Raw genomic sequence first — 14,664 nt, forward strand, 5'->3', positions numbered from 1 at the left:
ACATATTTGGTGGGCTCCCCTGCTGAAAGAAGACAATAAAAAAACACAATATTCCGAAAAAACAAAATAGCAGCAACAGCAACAATTTGCCTCACGTTGCAGTCGTGCTCTCTTGTTTCACGTTGATTTAGGTCCATTTCTAGAGTTTTTTAAAGGTCCTATAAGCTATTGTGCTTCAAAAAAATTAAGATTTATTGCTTAACATATCGTGAACAAAATCAATCTTAGATTTAGAAAAGTGTCTGTATTAGTTTTTTTTTTTTCAGAAAAACATAATATTTAATTGATGAAATTATGTCTATTCGAATTTCGACGGGCAGGCATTTACAAAGGGGATTCAGTGATAGTTTATTGATCAACTTAATTTTAACATGTTAAGGTAAATGTTAACATTCCATAGGTTGTCTTCCTAAGGTGTCCAGCTTGTGACGATGCACTACCTTCCCTTTACTAGGCAATTGAATCCAGAAAAGAAACGATCACCAGTTGTGTTGGTCCGAGCCGGGATTTGAACCCCGATCTACCGCTTACGAGACGGAAACGTTACCACTGGGCTACGTGGCTCGGTTCATACAAGAATGGTACGTAAATGTTCGAAAATCTGTCACTTTTGAAGAAATTTTCTGATCGATTTGGTGTCTTTTGCAAAGTTGTTGGCATTGATTGGGACTATATATTTAGAAAAAAAATTGACCGTAAGCTGGGGTGACATTGATAGAATTTCAATTTATTTTTGAAATATTTTCCAACTGATAAGGTTTGTCTTACGATTACTATTTTTAAAACATGTACTGGGGTAGGCCACACAAGGTGCATGCACTATTTCTGATAAAAAGTTTTTTCAATAGTATAAAAAAATGTTGCATTGCAAATTCTTATTTTTATTCCGGAGTGACTTTTATAGTCATAGTTATTCTTGTAAAAATAAGATATAATGTGTTCAAATTTTATGTTTACGTCAAATGTACCATCACTAAGGTGTCTGATACAGCTAATTAGAAAAAAATCAATGTTTATAAATAGTGAACTAAATTTATCAGCTTTTTAACAAAATACATGTAAATTTTTGGTAAAATTGTTAAAAAGACAAAATTTTGCCTAAAATTCGTTAAAACTAGTTTTGTTTATAAAATTATCGAATCTTATTACACTATAAACTGAAATCGAAGCAAGAATCAAATGTTTTCACATTTTATATGACATTTGTTCTACTGAATATGCCCATAAATTGCGAGATTTTTTTTTGAATAATGTTTCAAAAACACATAAAATCAATTATTTACAGACTTATTTTACCTTCTCCTAGTGGAAAATTATGCAAAGAATCTGTAAATGCATTCCATTCGAAATCATGTTAATTAAGAAAATCATGACACTTTCAGAATATTAAAATAATGCTGAGTTATAGTTAACTCACTTTTTAAACTTTTCAAAATTTTATGAAAACTTCTTCTAAGAGTTTTTTTAACACTTCTCTATCACGGTCAGGATGATTCCACACCATTCCGTACGTATTTAATGTACTCTTCATTTTGCGAAAAATCTCAAACCTATCAAAGTCACCCTATCACTCCGTTTTACGGTACGGCTTTATCCAAGAAATTCAACCAAAATTGCAACTAATGGTTTAATTTTAAATGTGGGAAAATAAAACATTTGTAAAATCATATGATCAATTTATTTTGTCTAGAACAAATTTTATTTAAGGTTTTTGTCCTCCCCCCCCTTCAAAATTGACCCGAAAAATCAGGGGGCAATTTTTTTTTTCAAAAAACTTCAAAACTTCAATGGAAATTAAAATGCAATCAGCTGAAATCAATTTTAAATGCATTCCCCTGCGTTTAGAATCATTTTAAGCATGTTTGGGTTGATTAAAAAATCTATTGAATTTTTGAAAATTTTCGATGTTTATTATCGCTAGAATTATTTTTTCTCTCTAAAATTTTTATTTCCGTCGTATCTTACATTTATTGAAAAGGTATGTTAGCAAAACAACTGAACTAGTGCAAAATGCATTTTAAAACACTTTTTCCATGCAAATGTTGAAACTATGGCTTATTGTTTCAATATTTATATTTTTTATTGGTTTATGCAAGAGCCAAAAGGTGTAATTTTAGTCCCAGATCACGAATCCGAGCTGCATTTTTCGATATCTCGTTACAGAGGGGCGGTACGACCCCTGCTATTTTGAACATTCGAAATACGTATTTATCAATAATTTCCAGTGATGGTGACGGATTGGAAATTTTGATGTCGAACTCAAGGAGAGATTACACTATCACAAACAAACAAATAAACTCGCACTTTTTCGTGTTTGACAGTTTGCCAAACTCGCAAACTTATTTGCGGCAAGCTCGCAAACAAGGCAAAATATACATTACAGGCTGACGTTTGCCCAAACAAATCCAGGCAAAGAAAAATAGCAGGCCAACTGGCAAACTGTACAAAAGTGCTGTTTGTTTGTTTGTTTGCCGTAGTGTAATAGCTGCTGAATTCAGAATACCGAAAAAAGGCCAAACATAATTCTTTAAAATAAATGCAATTTTTAGATACTCAACAACAAAATTTTGTGAGACATGTTATTTTATGAGAAATTTTTATGTATTTTTCGAATCTGCAATACCCCAGAAGGCTTATTTTATCGTTTAGAACAAAACATCTCAATCAATTTTTTTAATTCTGTAGTGTAATTTTTTAGATTGTTCAGAATTTTGTTCATTTTCAAGTTTAATTATTACAAAAAAAACAAGGTGCAGTAGATCCGATAACTTTATTTAAATGTTAGGCCGTTGCAAATATTTTTCAAAGTTTATGTCACTCCACCTCCTCTCTCCCCCCCCCCCTTTCAATATTGCTACGAAATAACTGGGGGCAACACATTTTTTTTAGAAATTAAAAATTTCAATGGAAATTGAAGTCTTATCAACTTAAAAAAATCTGAAATGCATTTGTCGGCATTGACATCCCTCGCTTGAAAATATTTTGAATTTTTATAAAATTCTACAGCAACACATTTTTTTCTCGCTTGAAAAAAAGTTTCGATAATATTTGAATATTTTGGAAACTAATGAATGCAAAATAACTGAACAGGTGTTTATTTTGTGTGTAATGCATTTTAAAACACTTTTTCCCTTCAAATATTGAAAACATGACTTGTAATTTGTTTTTTTTTATTTTTTTTAATGTTTTGCTCCCCTCCTCCTCCTCGACTTTGGTAATAGTTGAGGGACATAAACTTCAACAAATATTTACAACGGCCTTATTTTCACAAAAAAAAAATAAAAACCATTTTGTTTGTAACCATAAACTTTTTCTCTCAAATTATCAAAATACAGTTTGTGTCAACAAAGCACGACGCTAACGTTCTGCTCAACACGCCTTTGTATATGTGTGGTGTATGTAAACGTGTGAAAACAATTGAAGAATTCGACGACGTTTTTTCCGCTAGGTTCGCTGTTGTTCCAGCGGTGTTCGGAATGACAGCCCCCATACAGTTTGAGCAGTTTTTAGGGAAAAATCGCGTTTATGATGAAAAATCTAGCATTTTCAGAAAAGTGGGGTATTGCAAAGTGTGGCAATTTCGCTAACGATCATAATGCGTGGTGATTTGTAGTGATTAATTGTGACTGGTATTTTATTTAAACGATTTTTCTAAAAAGATGATCGATATTTTGGATAACTTGAGTTAAATGTTGCAAAAGTTAAAAGTAATGATAAAATGTTATGTAAAAGTGTTTAAACTTTACTTTTCTTCCCCTTTGACCAAAATATTGACCTTAAAAATGCATTTTGGTGATTTTTTGGAATTTTTTGGAAAAATTAGAATAACTGGCAATTTTTTGAGAAAATTATTGTAATTATGCTGTAATATGACTCTAATAGTTTGTTCTATCAATAATACACACATAAGGAGCATTATCAATCAAATAAATCATAAAAACGAAACTATTGGCACTACGCCCCCCGGGGCATGGCCTTCCTCTAACGTGGGATTTCTGCTCCAGCGCCTCTGACGAGACAGGAGAAACCGGGACCGACGTTTTACTTCACCATCCGATAGAAGCTCAGTGGATAAGGCGGGAATCGAACCCGCGTCTCATAGCATCATCGGGATCGGCAGCCGAAGCCGCTACCCCTGCGCCACGAGACCCACAAATAAATCATATTTAAATCAATTTTTCAAAAGATCTTTTTGGTAAATTTGAGAAAAAAACATGAAAAATTAACTCAGCCCCTATGATTTATACATCATTCGATTCGTTTATGCGATTGCCACACTTTACAATAACTTTCATCGACGTTAAAAAATATTTGAAGGAAATAAAAATCAAAAACTGCAAAAAAAATAATATTTCCAAGCACGCTGTCATTCCGAACATCGTTGCGTAGTGCTTCTACTCGCCACCAGGATGCGTGCACGTTTCTGTCGAATCTCTCAATTGCAGCAGCTTTGAAGCGATTAGGAAACAATGCCATCGCGTGCTCAATTCGTTTCTGTGTGTGTCTGTGTGCGTTGCTCTGATAGGTTGCAAATTTTCTGTCCTAGCGATAAATGGCTGGTGATAAATTTTTAATAATTTTCCACTGGCATCACTTCTTCTTTACTGCTGTTCTGTTTGTAAGTGGGATATTTGGCAGCCCTGGTCACAGGTGTTTGTTTTTTTTCTAACATGAGGGGCTTAACATGGTATGGTTTGCAGATCGGATTTATTCCCTGTTTCAATGAGGTATTAGGGATCGTGTTTAAACACGTTGGATCAATGCGTTAGTAATAGATTCATAAAAATGTGTTTTTTCTCGATTTAATCTAAGCATTTTACCACCCTTCCTGTAACTGCGCTAATGTACTTTGCAATTTTTATCATCACCCAAAAGCAATTAGCAATCTCCATAAGCCAATTATTTTGCTGTGATTTTAATATCGTACTAATCCTCTCAGCAGCAGCAAGCCAATAATTCCCAATCAATTTACAAAATTGTTCTGCTTCCAGCAGCAAATTCTAGCGCTTGCAATTTGGTGTCCCGTGTTGGCTTGTCGGTTTGGAATACTTGTAATCCACATTCTATACACGTGGTGCAATTAAAGTTCCAAAATCCGACCGTGGTCAAGCGTGCGCCCGACCGTGTTGATTCTGTGTTATCGGAATTCGAGCGTTGATTACTCTGACCAATTGTGGCGGCACAACGGGATTAGATTTGCAGTTAAGTTGAAGAGTACAAAGGCAAAAGATAAATGGAGTAGCTCAAAAGAAGACAAGCATTAAGCTGGGAATTCTTAAGGCAGAAAACCAATGAACCCAAATTTAGACCAGCTTGTTACACTGTGCCAAAGCACAAATCCACTCAGTAAGTGTACAAACCACGTAATTTCCGTTAAACATCGCCTTTCCGGTATTGGTGGGGTCAGTTTACAGCAATTAGCGTTTGTAATTAGCAATTGCCAGGAATCAAAAGCCGAACCACTGGAATAATTAGCTGTGTTATTTCACATAACGAGTCGTTGGACGCGTCACGTGCAGTGTTTGTGTTTACTAAATCTGGCCCAGCCCAACCCCGGACCACAACGTCCATTCATTCCCTAAAATGCTTGTTATTTCGAACCCCGGGGTACAAGATCGGTTTGTGATTTTATGACTCTCGTCGCTGGTTTAAATGTTTTCACAATTTACGCAAAATGACCGGCGTTGAATGGTTTATCGCCGACGACGCCATCAGGTTCCAATTTGGGCACTTTTCCGTGGCGCCAGAATACGAGCTTTTAAATGGCAGTGAAATTTTATGCTTTGAAGTTAATGGAAGGATGTGACGCTTTGCTTTCTGTTTTGCCTTCCTCACCTCACTGAGGCAAGGCTATAAAATCACTCGAAAAATGAACTTCTTAAATACGACTCCTAGATATACCTTCACGTATACCTATCGACTCAGAATCAAATTCTGAACAAATGTCTGTGGGGATGTGTGTAGACATGATTTTTTTTCCACACGATTATCTCAGAACTGTCTGAACCGATTTTGGCCGGATCCACCTTATTCTGTTCGTTTTGGGGTCCCCTAAGACCCTATTAAATTTTATTCTGTTTAATGAAGTACTTTTAAAGTTATGCCAAGAAAAAGTTTTTGTGTAGCTGCAAAAAAGGGTGATTTTTGCATAACCTCAAAGGCCGGATCTTTTTGCTTACGCGCGAGATTCGCGCAGCATGCGTAGGGATTTTGGTCCACGCGGGGGATTGGCAGCCACACCCCCTTGCAAGCGTATCGCCCGGTTGCCACATTGCGTCTGCGTCTCTTCTGTAAAAATCTGTATTAATTATGTTGCTGCATCATTTTGTCTCGACAAAGATTTACACGAACTTTTAAATTTTTTTTTATAACTCATGAGACTTTTCTCCTTTATTTTGGAGAGTTGGTAAAAAAAATAATTGAAAATTGCTGTTCAAGTAAAATAAATAATTATAAAAAATAAATGAAAAAAAAAATTAAAAAAAAACTCTTAAATTAATTTGTAAATACAACCTAAAATACAACATGAATGCGAGGAAGGCACCAACCACCTTAAGGTGGATTAAGTAACGTTTTTTATGCTAGCACCACTGTGCCGGATTTCAGCGGTGACATTTGAGCCAAAAATAACCAGTGTGAGTGGCTCATATCTTCTGTCGTTTTTTTATTATTTCAAAATCTTGCCTGGAATATGAATTCACAATTCAAATGCAATATATTTATTTGAACTCATAAGGTTAAATCTTGAAATAAGTCTAATTTTTAAAACCAAGCTTTTAAATTGTAAATTTTGTCAAATTTCAAATCTTGAAAACATCAAACTTCATGCTGGATCTACGTTTCCAAATACCAGATATATAGATATATATGGATAACAATAAATCAAACCATCCACATTAACGACCCCCGGGTCTTTTGTGGTCTCTATTGCAAGTTTCTGCTCGAACCTAGGAGTCCGAAGGCTTGAATGGGGAGAGCACCCAAACCTCTTTCTACTCCAAGGAACCTTCCACCCCAGTGTTTGAACTGACGACCTTCGGATTGCGAGTCCAACCGCCGCCAGCGATTCCACCGGAGTACACAGAAAAAAATATGTGAATTTACTCGACACGGAAAAAATGAATCACATGCAAACTCAGTTGATGTAAACTTGAGATTCGACGTAAACGGTTGAATCACATGTAAAATCATGTTTTTACGTATAATTTGTTGCAAATTTACATCAAATTGCATTTAAATTTAAATGTTTAATGACGTGCAAAAGTGTTACATCATAAATGATGTAACATTCGGAAATATTTTTTTGTGTGTAGGCTTATAGATAACAAAGGTAATTTAAATTATTGTTTGAAGATCTGGCAAACCAGTCTCAAGTTGTGACCACTCAAGTGATATTTATTTATTTTTCAGATGCAGGATAACACTAATCTGTATGAAAATTATGTCCTGATCCATCATCCAACCTATCGTTGGATAGGTAATCGAGTGACATTCAAAATAGTCGGATAGTTTGAAGATCTGGCAACTCAGTCTTAAGTTTTTACCTCTTATGTGTGTATTTTTATGATGCCAATATTCTAAAATTATGATTGTTTCGAAAAATTGGCTACACTGTTGAATGATTTTGGACCAAGTTGTACCTACCCAGTTAGAATTTTGTCTCGAGAATTTTAAAAATTGTTATTTTTTTATGTTTGAAAAGTTGTCGTGCATTTTGCCCCGTTGTTGTAGTGCATTTTGCCCCAATGTTGCGGTGCATAATGCCCCGCATGGTTGTTTGAAATGAATCAAAAATGTTTTTAGAAATTTGATATTTTCGAACAATTTTATGGTTTTTTAAGACTTTTTCCACATGGATGACGAAGAATAATAGTTGTTTTAGAACATCGAACAAAATTCTTCCACAGTAATGCTGTAATGGTTGAGAAATCACAGTTTTCCCTTAGGGGGTGCATATTACACCATATTCTCGATTTACACAACGAAATGGGGGTGTTTAAATCGAGAATCATTTAAAAAAAGAATGTCATTGACTTAAATTGAGAATCTGACTTGAATCAAGAATCTTTGGGATTTTGTAATTTGTCGGAGTATTTTCAAAATTTATCAATTGTATACTGTTTAGTTATGTTATTAAAAATTTTTAGCATGGTTTTGGAACACATGGGATGTTCTAGTCCATCCGAAACTTCCGGGAATTTTGTGCAACTGGCTTACCAAAGAAGCTAGTCGAAACTTCAAAATTTTGACAACGGATCCTACCCAGACTACTTCAGTGAGTGCGGTAGGCTACAGTACATTGTTGTAACAACTCATTGGGATGATCTGGGTCATCCAAGGACTCCCTGGAGTTATGACCTATGGGTCTACCGCCGTAACAAGCCAGAGGTCGACGGTTTTTGACCCCGGAACATATCCGCATAGCTTCAGTGAGTATGGTAGACTACTTGCCAGATGTGTTTGGATGTCCTGGGTCATCCAAGGACTCCCTGGAGTTATGACCTGTGGGTCTACTACCGTAACACGCCAGAGGTCGACGGTTTTTGACCCCGGGACATACCCGCATAGCTTCAGTGAGTATGGTAGACTACTTTGCAGATGTGTTTGGATGTCCTGGATCATCCAAGATCTCCCTGGAGTTAAGATCTGCTGGTCTACCGCCGTAACAAGCCAGAGGTCGACGGTTTTTGACCCCGGGACATACCCGCATAGCTTCAGTGAGTATGGTAGACTACTTTCCAGATGTGTTTGGATGTCTTGGGTCAACTAAGGACTCTCTGGAGTTAACATCTGTGGGTCTACCGCCGTAACAAGCCAGGAGGTCGACGGTTTTTGACCCCGGAACATACCCGCATAGCTTCAGTGAGTATGGTAGACTACTTTGCAGATGTGTTTGGATGTCCGGGGTCATCCAAGATCTCCCTGGAGTTAAGATCTGCAGATCTACCGCCGTAACAAGCCAGATGTCGACGGTTTTTGACCCCGGGACATACCCGCATAGCTTCAGTGAGTATGGTAGACTACTTTCCAGATGTGTTTGGATGTCTTGGGTCAACCAAGGACTCCCTGGAGTTATGACCTGTGGGTCTACTACCGTAACACGCCAGAGGTCGACGGTTTTTGACCCCGGAACATACCCGCATAGCTTCAGTGAGTATGGTAGACTACTTTGCAGATGTGTTTGGATGTCCTGGATCATCCAAGATCTCCCTGGAGTTAAGATCTGCTGGTCTACCGCCGTAACAAGCTGGAGGTCGACGGTTTTGACCCCAGAATATATCCGCATAGCTTCAGTGAGTATGGTAGTCTGCTTTGCTGATGTGTTTTTGACCCTGTAACATACCCGCATAGCTTCAGTGTGTATTGTAAAGTAGTATAATATACTTACTGAAGCTATGCGGGTATGTTCCGTGGTCAAAAACCGTCGACCTCTGGCTTGTTACGGCGGTAGACCTGCAGATCTTAACTCCAGGGAATCCTTGGATGACCCACGACATCTCAACACATCTGGAAAGTAGTCTACCATACTCACTGAAGCTATGCGGATATGTTCTGGGGTCAAAAACCGTCGACCTCCAGCTTGTTACAGCGGTAGACCCACAGGTCATAACTCCAGGAAGTCCTTGGATGACCCAGGACATCCCAACACATCTGGAAAGTAGTCTACCATACTCACTGAAGCTTTGCGGGTACGTTCCGGGGTCAAAAACCGTCGACCTCTGGCGTGTTACGGTAGTAAACCCACAGATCTTAACTCCAGGAAGATCTTGGATGACCCAAGACATCCAAACACATCAGCAAAGTAGTCTACCATACTCACTGAAGCTATGCGGGTATGTTCCGGGGTCAATATCCGTCGACCTCTGGCTTGTTATGGCGGTAGACCCACATATCTTAACTCCAGGGAGTCCTTGGATGACCCAGGACATCCCAACACATCTGGAAAGTGGTCTACTATACTCACTGAAGCTATGCGGGTATGTTCCGGGGTCAAAAACCGTCGACCTCTGGCGTGTTACGGTAGTAGACCCACAGGTCATAACTCCAGGGAGTCCTTGGATGACCCAGGACATCCAAACACATCTGGAAAGTAGTCTACCATACTCACTGAAGCTATGCGGGTATGTTCCAGGGTCAAAAACCGTCGACCTCTGGCTTGTTACGGCGGTAGACCCATAGGTCATAACTCCAGGGAGTCCTTGGATGACCCAGATCATCCCAATAAGTTGATACAACAATGTACTGTAGTCTACCTCACTCACTGAAGCAGTCTGGGTAGGATCCGTTGTCAAAATTTTGAAGTTTCGACTTGTTTCTTTGGTAAGCCAGTTGCACAAAATTCCCGGAAGTTTCGGATGGACTAGAACATCCCAGGTGCTCCAAAACCATGCTTAATTGTTTTAATAATATAACTAAACAATATAAAATTGATAAATTTTTAAAATACTTGGACAAATTACGAAATCCCAAAGATTCTTGATTTAAGTCAGATTCTCAATTTAAGTCATGATCATTCTCATTTTAAGTCATGACTTAAAAAAAGTTGCGTAAATCGAGAATCGTTTAAAAAAAGGTGACTTAAAAAAAGAATATGGTGTACCACATATTACGCACTTTAAAAAAAAATTGAGTGCGGTTTTTTGTGTCTAATTTCTCCTTTGTTTTTAAGTGTTTTAAAGAAGTAACCCAACATGTGAAATTATGGAATAATAGACACATTTGAATCCTAGTTCTGTTTTCACTTTTTTAGTTGATTTTTCACCTTCAAAAGGTATTTTTTTTTAATTTGCGTTATTTAGATACTTTACCTGCAGGAATCTCTTTGAAAATGAAAGTATTGCTTCATCTTTCGAGAGAACGAAATAGTGCAAGAAATCACTTTGAAACGGTTCGGTGAAGCTGGAGGAAACACATATTTTTGGAAATTTGTCCTAGTTTGACAAAACTCTCATTCACTTTTGTCAGAAACGAATAACATAAAAAGCACAGACTCTTCATCGCACATCACATTTCACACGGAAACTTATGTTGATTTTTTTCAAATTGATTGCCTACACAGAAAAAAATATTTCTGTGAATTTACATTATTTATCATGTACCAAAAGGTATCATGATAAATGATGTATGTTTACGTTAGGTTCATTGGAAATTTACATTAGATTCATTGAAATTTACATTAGTTTTGAAAATTTACATTAGTTTTGAAAATTTACATTAGTTTTGGAATTTACATTAGTTCAAATCAACTAATTCTGATTAGCCAATGGGATGAGAAGCTCGACTTGGATTGCAGTAGGAAAAGGGTGTGGCCTATGTTCTATTTTAAAATGATTGAAGCGGGCAGCAAAAGGAAATTCTGATTTTAAAAAGTTGTTTCACAGGTAGGGGACGCTTTCTCGTCGACGACCAAGTGGAATAACGCTGGACGGGAATCGAACGGACGACGGGTAGGATGTTCGGTGTTACTGCTGCTACCCGCTGTCGACTGAGCCATTTTCGTATTTTATAAACGAGCGGCTAAAGCATCAACTTGTTCAGGTCGAGGCTCAGGCAGTGGGCCAGCGAAGTATGAGAGCGATAGAAAGAGAACCAAATATAACTATTTTTAGTTCGGGTAGTTTTGAAGTCAACGTTTGGCAGAAATACATTGGATATATGATTTACATTGAATAGGAATTTACAGGAAGCCGAACACGGGTAGAAATTCATCAGATTTGAGTTTCCATGCTCAACGTTTCCATTAGATTCATGATTTACATTAGATTTAGATTTACATTGGAGTAATTTCCATGACTTTTTACTCTTTACATCATATTTCAACATTACATTGAGTGAGTTTACATAATAAACAGTAATTACGTGCTGTGTAGATTTACATATTTTTTCCTGTGTATAATAAGTACAGAAAAAAATTGGGGGCAGATGACAACTAAAGCACAGCACCCATGATTTATTGCAAAACTGGGTGGCTAAGTTCGTTCATATCATTTTCCATACAAATTTGGCTGCTGTCCATACAAAAAAGTGTTGTGAAAATCCAAAAATCTGTATCTTTTTGTAGGATTTTTTTGATCGAACTTGTAGGACAACACTAAAAAAAGCGAGGGAGATTTTTCTTATGATTTTAAAAATTACTTTCTGTCAATAATAATTGATTTCGAAAAACACCCTTTTTTATATGTGAATTATCAAGGATAATTTATTTCATGTATAATGTAAATTTGCCATAAAAAGTACAGTATCTAATTTTAATGAAGTTCAAGTCAAAGCCATATTCAGGAAACTTTTTTGAAAAAGCTGCTGTGTTTCAATTAAAAAAAAGTGCAGCCTGTTTTTCAAATACATATTTTCGAAGTGGATGAGTCAATTTCCTAAACTTTGCTTTTGAACTTTGATGATACGGCCATTAGTTGCTGAAATATGGCCATGCAAAGATAAAAAAAAGGAAAAACAAGATTTTTTTCAGTGGTTTATTGATTACCGATATCTTGTGAATTGATGGTCAGCTTTAAAAAAATGAAACATTCTCAAAATTTTCTGATCTCATAGAAATGTTGTTTTTTAATGTTTTTTTTTATTGACAAAAACAAATTTTAAAATCTGACAAAAATACTCGCGAGTCATTTTTTCAAGTTTGACTAAAAACAAATTTCCAAATACACCATACGATCAAAAAACTCCTTCAAAAGATACAGATTTTCAATTTTCAACTAACCATTTTTGTATGGACAGCTTTGTATGGATAATAATATGGACAAACTAAACATGCAAAATTACTTTCAAAAATAAATTAGGGTAATTCTCTACCAACTCACACGAAATCGGGAAAAGTTGCCCCGACCCCTCTTCGATTTGCGTGAAACTTTGTCCTAAGGGGTAACTTTTGTCCCTGATCACGAATCCGAGGTCCGTTTTTTGATATCTCGTGACGGAGGGGCGGTACGACCCCTTCCATTTTTGAACATGCGAAAAAAGAGGTGTTTTTCAATAATTTGCAGCCTGAAACGGTGATGAGATAGAAATTTGGTGTCAAAGGGACTTTTATGTAAAATTAGACGCCCGATTTGATGGCGTACTCAGAATTCCGAAAAAACGTATTTTTCATCGAAAAAAACACTAAAAAAGTTTTAAAAATTCTCCCATTTTCCGTTACTCGACTGTAAAAAATTTTGAAACATGTCATTTTATGGGAAATTTAATGTACTTTTCGAATCTACATTGTCCCAGAAGGGTCATTTTTTCATTTAGAACAAAATTTTTCATTTTAAAATTTCGTGTTTTTTCTAACTTTGCAGGGTTATTTTTTAGAGTGTAACAATGTTCTACAAAGTTGTAGAGCAGACAATTACAAAAAATTTGATATATAGACATAAGGGGTTTGCTTATAAACATCACAAGTTATCGCGATTTTACGAAAAAAAGTTTTGAAAAAGTTACTTTTTGCGTTTCTCTTTGTTTCGTCGTCCGTGTCTGTCGCGGGTGACCATGAACGGCCATGATCGATGACGACCAACTTTTTTAAAACTTTTTTTCGTAAAATCGTGATAACTTGTGATGTTTATAAGCAAAACCCTTATGTATATATATTAAAATTTTTGTAATTGTCTGCTCTACAACTTTGTAGAACATTGTTACACTCTAAAAAATAACCCTGCAAAGTTAGAAAAAACACGAAATTTTAAAATGAAAAATTTTGTTCTAAATGAAAAAATGACCCTTCTGGGACAATGTAGATTCGAAAAGTACATTAAATTTCCCATAAAATGACATGTTCCAAAATTTTTTACAGTCGAGTAACGGAAAATGGGAGAATTTTTAAAACTTTTTTAGTGTTTTTTTCGATGAAAAATACGTTTTTTCGGAATTCTGAGTACGCCATCAAATCGGGCGTCTAATTTTACATAAAAGTCCCTTTGACACCAAATTTCTATCTCATCACCGTTTCAGGCTGCAAATTATTGAAAAACACCTCTTTTTTCGCATGTTCAAAAATGGAAGGGGTCGTACCGCCCCTCCGTCACGAGATATCAAAAAACGGACCTCGGATTCGTGATCAGGGACAAAAGTTACCCCTTAGGACAAAGTTTCACGCAAATCGAAGAGGGGTCGGGGCAACTGCTGTGTGAGTTGGCGGAGAATTACCCATTAGCTAGATTGCGCACATGCTCAAAAATGGAAATAACTAAAAATAGTGTGTTTCCCCATACAAAATTGTATGCAAAATGTATTTGGCTTGGGATGTTCGAGTTTTTGTCCAATCGAGCTCATATTTGGGATTTAGGCTCAGTACACCTACGCGACCAAGCCTTGCAAAGGAAGGCGAAAAGTCTTATTTGAACCGCTCTTATACAGTCCAGACTTGATTATCCGAAGTTTCGATTATCCGAAGGTTAGTATGAGGTTTCGGATAATCGAATCACGGACAATTTTTTTTTGTTTTTTTTTTCTTTTTCTTTTTTTAAACATCAAATTCGAGTTCTGCGACCCAATTTTAATCAAATTTGAATAGTTGATTGCCTATTAAATAATAAAATGTATGTTTTCAATATTTCGTCACCGTCATGTCCGCCATCTTGGATTTAAAATTTTTAAATCACTTCACCGTAGTTAAGGGGTCATACTTAAGCTCAACAATAAAAAAAAATAGATAACAACAAAAAAAAT

The sequence above is a fragment of the Culex pipiens genome, chromosome 3 (genome assembly GCF_016801865.2).
Source record: "Culex pipiens pallens isolate TS chromosome 3, TS_CPP_V2, whole genome shotgun sequence".
NCBI classification, from domain to species: domain Eukaryota; kingdom Metazoa; phylum Arthropoda; class Insecta; order Diptera; family Culicidae; genus Culex; species Culex pipiens.